The following is an 8047-nucleotide window of genomic DNA, read 5'->3' as shown; positions in this document are numbered from 1 at the left end:
TATTCTTTCCTCTCCTTTCCTTTTTCTGCTGTTTTCTTTTCTTCTTTACCTTTTCTATCATTACATTCTTTCTCTTCTCTCTGTCTCTCTAACCCTATTCATCAGGTATAAGGTCAAAAAAAAGCAGATCCAGACTCCTCAGTTCAATGCTTATATACGAAGTGACAGTCTCTGTGGCCCTTAAGTCAAATTTTTAAAAATGATTTAACTATTATGATGTTTCTTTCTGAGTCATGCCATAAAATAATTGTCAAACCACTGAGTTAGTTATCAATCTCTGGGTCTAGTATTCAATGGCCTTGGAGTGAGACACCATTATATATACATTGTGATGATATAACGCAATGGTGCAGCAGTTTGCTTAGATAGGACTGTAACTGGATAAAATTATACAGGGCTATTTTTCCGTGTTTTTTTAGACATGCTCAATTTGAATTGTTTTCAACTTATATCTCAAACATATTTTTATAGTTTCCTCTTGTTTTTAAGTTTATGAACTATGAATTAAAGTAATTTAAACATGTCAGTTTGTTAAAAAAATATTTAATACTTTGTTCCAAAACAGATATAATACCATTATTGCCTGTATTTCCATTGATAATTCTCCATTTGTTATTATACATGGGAAATATTCCCCTTTTCTGAGAACAGAAAAAAATATTCAACTTTATTTTCCACTAGTTTTGTCAATTTGTCTCTTTAATTTAAATTATTAATCTGTAATGTATTTTAAAATAAACAAAGTAATTAGCTACATTTTTACATATCAAAAAATAATTAGAAATTCTAATGCTATTTATTGAATAAATGTTCTTTCTGATCTAGCTAGTAATGTATATCGTGTATAAAAATGATTTAGATAGATACAAGTGTGTCTATTTCTGAAATATCAATTCAGAGACAACGATCTATCAACTGAACCTTGTGTAAGAAAAAAACTATTTTAATTAGTGAACATTTATAGTATATTTAATATCAATTTGGGCAAGTCCTTTCTTTTATCAGTTTTTTATTATTGTGTCCCAAATTACCAAAAACACAGTAGCTTAATTTATCAGATCACAGTTCTGTGGGACATGTTTGTGCATGGCTTAATTGGGTCCTCTGCTGAGGGTTCCACAAGGTTGAAATCAAGGTTTCAACTAGAATGCATTCTCTTTTAGAGGCTCGACTAGGGAAGAATACATTTCTAAGCTTATTTACATTGATGACAAGACTTCAATTCCTTGTGCTTATGGGAGTTAGGGTTTTTTTTGTTTGTTTGTTTGTTTGTTTGTTTGTTTTTTTTTTTTTTTAATTACTGTAGGTCAGGTAGCTTTCAGATGCTAGAGAGCGCTTTCAAATCCTTAACCACATGGCCCACTCCACAATGTGATGGTTTCTTTTTTCAGAATCAGCAACAGAATTTCTGGCTTCAAAATTCTCTCTTTAAGAAGAGTCCAGTCTCTCTTTTAAGGGCACATCTGATTAGTTCAGGCCCATCCAAGATAAACTCCCTTTTGAATAACTCAAAATCAATTGATAAATAACCTAATTATAGGAATAAAATCATACTATAGTCTCAAATTCCTTTCCGTAATTTCTCCATGTCAGGATACATAATTTAACCACATCTGCCAAAATAAATTTTCTTTATAACATCATATTTATTGGTTCCTTGAATTAGGACCTGATATCTTGGGAGTGGTCAGTATTCAGCTTACTATAGGAAATCTACATATACTAATACAAAAGAAATTATTAAGTTTAGTGTAGTTGATGGTAGCATACAATTTGTCTAAGTAATGCCTCAGTAACAATTAATTGTGGTTAATCAAACTCATCGATTTACCGTGATGCCCACCAGAAACCCAACCACAATTGCACTAAACAATTAAATGTCTCATGAACAAAGAGAACGGGAAAGGATACTTTAAACCATTTAAAAAGACGGAAAGCAGACAAACAAATTGAAACTGACTTAGCAAGCTAGAGAAAACTAAAACCTAACATATAAACTTTAAGCTGGCAATAAGAGAAAACTGTTTGCAATTGGCACTGAAAAACAGTAACGCTAAAAAACTGGTGACAACCAGAACGGGTATATATGTGCCTAAAATAAGAATTAAGATTGAGAACTGAAGTGATGGAAACCTCACATTTCCTCATTCATCCAGACCGAAGATTAAAGTTTTCTCTCTCAAAAGTTTCTATTACAGTTTCAACTAAACTCTGGACTGGTCTTCAGGCTCAGCTGAGGTCAAAGGCCATAGAGAAAACACAAGATTAAGTACAAGTTGACAACAATGACCTACATAAAGACAGCAGCCTATGATGCTAGACATAGGATTAGAAGATTTATATATGGAGAAAATAGCTATATAGTAGTAAAAACAAAATTTACTATAAAGATTCATAGATAACCAAGGGTCAATAGGAAAAGCCACTAAATATAAGATGAAAACCAATATAAACAAAGAGACAAAATAAAAACTTGAAAGAAATAATGATGAAAAATCTCAAACAAAAGTAGTAATTAATGTACATGATATAGGAAATGATATTTAATTATGAAATAAGAACAAAGGACTACAAAATGATCACTGACTTAACCAAGAGAACTCTTACAAATAAATCACTCAACTGACAAATTGGAAGATAAAGTTGAGGTAGCCATACAAAGAAAAAACATTAAAAATGAAAGAGATGAAATGATGACGAAATTATAAACAAAACTATAGGCTTAGTCTAAATGTTGCAACATGTAAATAATAGGAATTCTAAAAATTGGTGGCATGAAAAATTGCAGGAAGCATATTAAATAAACACGCACGAAGACACATAAACATATACATACATGCAAAAAAAATTTCAAGTACTGGTGAACAGTATGCCTACCACAAGGGAAGGGGGAATCCAGAAAGTCACTTTACTTAGAGATTTCATAAAGTTTAAGAAAGTACAAGCTGAAAGCATCCAGTGATATTTCTTTAAAGTCATATTAGAGAATGGCATTAGTTTTGTCAAATGGCAACAATGAATCTTAGAAAAAGTATAACATCTTAGAAATTCTGAGAAAAAGTCCAATCAAGACTTTTGTACAAAACCAAAATGAATCATTTTTACACATGTGAAATATCAATTTATTATCCATGTGGAAAACTATTTCAATAGTTTTCCCATCAAAATGAGTTGGTAAAGTCAAGAAATCTAAATATTAGAACCTAGGAAAATGAGAGAAACAATAGAAATCACAATAACCAAAGGGAAAAGAGATTCCAGGGTATGATGGTTCCTCGAGTCTGAAGCTGCTTTTTCAAAGACAAACAGGAAGAAGAGAGAGCTCTGAGAAGAGAACATTGATGGTTGACTTTGTCTGTTAAACTATATTGTGGAGATTTTATTTAACTCCTAGCAAAAAGTTTGGACATAAGGTTTTGATAGACTTATAGAAATAAACAAGTGACCATAAGAAAAATTATTAACTTCAAAGAAAACAAATATTTACATATAAAAGGATATATAATTATAGTACTCTGAATAATAATATTTATATAATTCTGTTAACATTAACAGTAAGCGCTGAAACATCTAAAATTCAAATTATAATTACATTGAAAGAAAGACATAACATAAACGTGTGTGAGAGAAGGACGAGAAAAAGAGGTAGGGCTGTAAGTGATCAAAATATTAACCATTTATCTAGAGAAGTCATTTGATACATAATTCTAAAATATTAAAAAATAGCAAGATTGGCTTTTATTTATAAAAATGGTAATGATTAACAAAGTATTACTAAGGTGATGGAAAACAAGTCTTAGGAGAGAAGGTGAATAAAATATTATTAGTTTTTATAATAATTTTGTGGAAATATTGACTTCTTAAAAATATTATATTTGCATATATTTTAAATGATGCTTTACTTCACTCATGCATTTTCTCTCTCAATGGCTTGGTCATTGATGCTTTTAACTTAACCCTAAAGTCCATGTAATTGTGGTTTTTGTGGTTTTGCTCATCGGTTCCCTTCCACACATGATTACTTTCTGCTTTCTCTGCATTAACATAACCCACATATTTGTTCAAGTCAAATTAATGTGCCATCATAAATGTTTTACACACAAGTATGTGTGTATGTATCTGGAACCATTCAATAATATATTCATTCATTAAGCAGACATTAATCACCTACTGTGAATTAAATACAGTGACAAACATTCTAACCTTGAAAGCCAGTAATGCAATTACGTTAACTTATATTATTTTTCTTTTTTTCTCTGACTTTCTAAAATGTTTTTAGTCTGGTCATCCTAATATGGCAATGGATATTTTAGGGTTTTCATTTACTCTTCTTTTTAAGGCACATTTCTCAATTCCTCGACATTTTCAACTCCACAGAGAAGTAAACACAATTTCTCAAGTAATCTCAGAGTACTTTATATAGCACAGGACAGGTTATATATTAATTTATATTTTATATATTAATTTATTATGAAAACAAAGCATGTCAGACATATACAAAAAACTACAATTATGACAATTATTATCAAAAGTCCTTCTTTAATAACAACACTAAGGAAGGCAAATAGTGAAATCTGACAGGAGTTTATTTATTAGATACAGGATTTCCAAAGTTCTAACATCTGGTTGCTATTTTCCCATATATAAGTGATATTTATATATTTAAATATTATCATTTCTAAACACACACGTCATGTGATTAACTTACTGAGCCCCAAAGCCAAATTAGCTAAACTAGAATAAAAGCAGAAATATATAGTAAGTTAAAATAACAATCTAAATATTCAAATTGCATTCTACATTGATCCTATAAAAAGAGAGGAGAGGCGGCATCTAAGAAATGAAAAGGGCTTACAGAAATTATCAACTCAGCAGGTTATAGATTTGCCACACCCCATAGACCTCTAAATGGCCTCTAGAAACTCTTGCAACACCTACAAGATTAGAGGATCTGTAAATAGATAGGACCAGTGGTCTGGGAATTCCTTCCCCCATGCAGCCTCCACCCGAAACTGGCCCCCCCCCCGCCCCCATCCTGAGTCATGAAGTGCATGTAAAACCTCAAAGGAATCACGTGCCTCTTGCATGGACACTGCAAAAGTATATAAACTGTAAGAAATCTAACCAAGGGAAGCTTGTGCTTTGGTGCTGTTAAGCCCCATGCTCCACCGGCTAATAAATTCTCCTTCTTCTAACAAAGTTGTCTAAGAGTTCAATTTCCTCCATCAGGTGTGCTTCCTGTAACAGATGATCCTTGTATGTGTTTTCCCAGGATTATAGCTCTGGCAATGTCTAAAATCAAAAACTTATATCAAAGGCAAAATTTAGGCTTTACCATTTATATATTAATACAAATAAACTTATTAGATATATTTCTTCCTAAATTAGTAGATACATTTCTTCATAAATGGGTAGGATTAAACACAGTAACTAGGAGGGAAGAATACTAATACCTACTTTCTATTAGGAACTTTAAATACATTTTTACGTAATTTAAAAAGTATTTCTGCGAGATCTGTCGCAATTCCATCTTATAGATGATTAATTAGAGTAAGACCTAGTGATTTGCTCAAAGACATAATAGAGTTGAGAAACTAAAATTTAAGACCTAAAATGCCAAAGCCCACACTTTTCTACAGCTGCTCGATACATATGAATAAAATGAGCAAAAAGTCTATATAAAATAGAACTTTTGATCTTTCTTATTGTTTCCTTTCATGTTCTTTCACATGGTGTTTGTGAATGATGAAGTTACAGCACAGAGGCCAAAAGCAGACATCGTGGATGTGAAAGAGAAAATTTACCTAATTTGTCATTGTTTAAAGTCAAATATGGTGCAGCTATTTGATAGATATACATAGATAGATGCAAATTTGTGCATATATAGCACCAGACAATTAGTGAGAGTTCTTCTGAGAAACATTCACTAATGAAGAATGTCTCAAAGAAAAGGAAGAGGGTCTACAGCCAAGCCACCCTGAACCATCCCGATACCGTCTGATCTCAGAAGCTAAGGAGGGTTGGGCATGGTTAGTACTTGGATGGAAGACCACCTAAGAAGACCAGGTGCTATAGGCGTAAAAAATAAAAAATGAAAAGTAAAAAAAAATAAGGGATCTTAAGCTTGACAAGGTCCTTGCAATATGTGAGGTCAACCAACGGTTGCCTTGTCTAAAAAAAATTTTTAAATGTTAATTTAATTTAATTAAAAAAAAAAAAAGGAAGAGGGCGTTGGATCCTTTAGAGGTAGGTCAGCAAGGGAATCTTTGGTAATTCTTATGGGAGTCCTGAGAAGTAATGGTGTAGGGTCTTATCATGGAGTAAGTGAGAGCAGGTAGTTCTTTGCTGTTAGCTCTTTCCTTGGAAGACAAAGGGGAGATATTGAGGGACCAAAAACTATTTTCCTAGAATATAGGATGCTTAAGAACAGTTCAACAATTCACACACAAGCACACACGCGCGTGCACACACACACACACACACACACACACACACTGATCTAATAAGTAACCTCTTTAACATTTAACATGTTTAACAAAGGCAGATATCTGAATTTTCCTTATTCTCTAGAATTGTATTCTTTTGTTGTTTTAATATGATAACTTTTATGAACACATTTCTTTTTATGAGAGCTCCAGAGAAAACTGGAGAGGTAGAAATGTGGCAGAGGCAGCTGTGTTGATAATATGGTATAAATTGTTTCAATGACAGTACATTTTCAAGAGATCTATTTGTATAAAATACAAATGTTTTCAGGAGGCCCTCAGTGCTGGGAATTTGTTTTGTTTGTTTTTTGTTCATTTGTTTTCTCAAGTACCCTGTGCTTCTTATCACAATCATTTTTCTAATACTCAGAGAAGCTTTTCATTAGACTAAATGATTTCTCATCCTCATTTTTATTGCCTGTTATATTCCCAGTCACTGTAATCCATGACAAGTGATATGCCATAAATTATGATAATCTTACATAGAAATTAAAAGGCATCAGGCTAAAAAAACAATTCCAAAATAACCTGATTTTTTTTTTTTTTTTTTTTTTTTTTTTACATTTGAATGTTCTCAAGAAAAAAACCACTTACCCCCACATTCAATCTGGACATCAAGAACTAAAACCATACCTTTTTTTTTTTCCCATTAACATGACTTGCTATTCCTTTGTCCTCAGCAACATGACTTCACTTTTTCTAGGCCTGTGCTATCCAGAAAAATCTTTGATTGCTTATTACAAGAACTACCTGAAAGATCCATCAATTCTTCAATGGAAAATAGCAACAAACAGCTTTTGTTCTAAGAGTCTTTGAATCTTTTACCTCAAAATTTTGGATTGCTGTTTCCACAAATCCTAAACTACTGTATTATGAGTCTTACCCAACCGTAGCCAAGTTTTTGCTTGGAAAGATCTGCCATAAACCAAACTTCTAATATTGAATTATATTAACCTTAACTCCTCCTGCTAAGATGTGGAAGCTTCCCAAGGTAGCACTCTGCCTTGCCATGGTAACCTTGCTTCGTTTTATCAACAGGCTGGGTTAGTGGTATCTGGGGAGTCAGCTTTTGTCTGTTTGATTGTGTATAGTAATATTCTTAGGAAAAAGTAAATTTAGCGTAAGAACTAGCATGGAATGTTTTACATCTCCCATCTCTACTTAACTATACTGTTTTGTACACAAAAATACCATTTAGAAAGACAAACTTCAGCACCAATCAGTCATTTAGACATATCTTAAAAGATTTTATCATATCCTTTTGCTGAAAATATAAGGAAAGAGAGAGATGTGAAAATAGAGGGAAATAGTGTAAACCAACAAATGATTTTTATCTGGCCCTTTCAGTACTATTTACTTAACAGTTGTGCAAATTTGAGAATGTTACTCAACCTTTTTAACATTATTTTTATTACATTTAAAATAAAAATAATAATATTCCTGGTTTACAGGATTGTTACTGGAAGTAAGCCTTTGCTTTACACATAGAAAGTATTTGTCATGTTTGAATTTCTTTTAAAAATAAAAACAGTGTGTTTAACTTGTATTATTTACATACTCCT

The 8047-nt window shown here is 32.0% G+C and overlaps 1 pseudogene; it reads left to right on the top strand.

The window, feature by feature from the left end:
• Positions 1-5959: 5959 nt before the first annotated feature.
• Positions 5960-6078, top strand: LOC118609289 (annotated as a pseudogene).
• Positions 6079-8047: the final 1969 nt, after the last annotated feature.

This window comes from Rousettus aegyptiacus, unplaced genomic scaffold (assembly GCF_014176215.1).
Source record: "Rousettus aegyptiacus isolate mRouAeg1 unplaced genomic scaffold, mRouAeg1.p scaffold_m13_p_10, whole genome shotgun sequence".
NCBI classification, from domain to species: domain Eukaryota; kingdom Metazoa; phylum Chordata; class Mammalia; order Chiroptera; family Pteropodidae; genus Rousettus; species Rousettus aegyptiacus.
The sequence above is the reverse complement of the archived record's forward strand: the minus strand, read 5'-3'. Positions and strand labels throughout refer to the sequence as shown.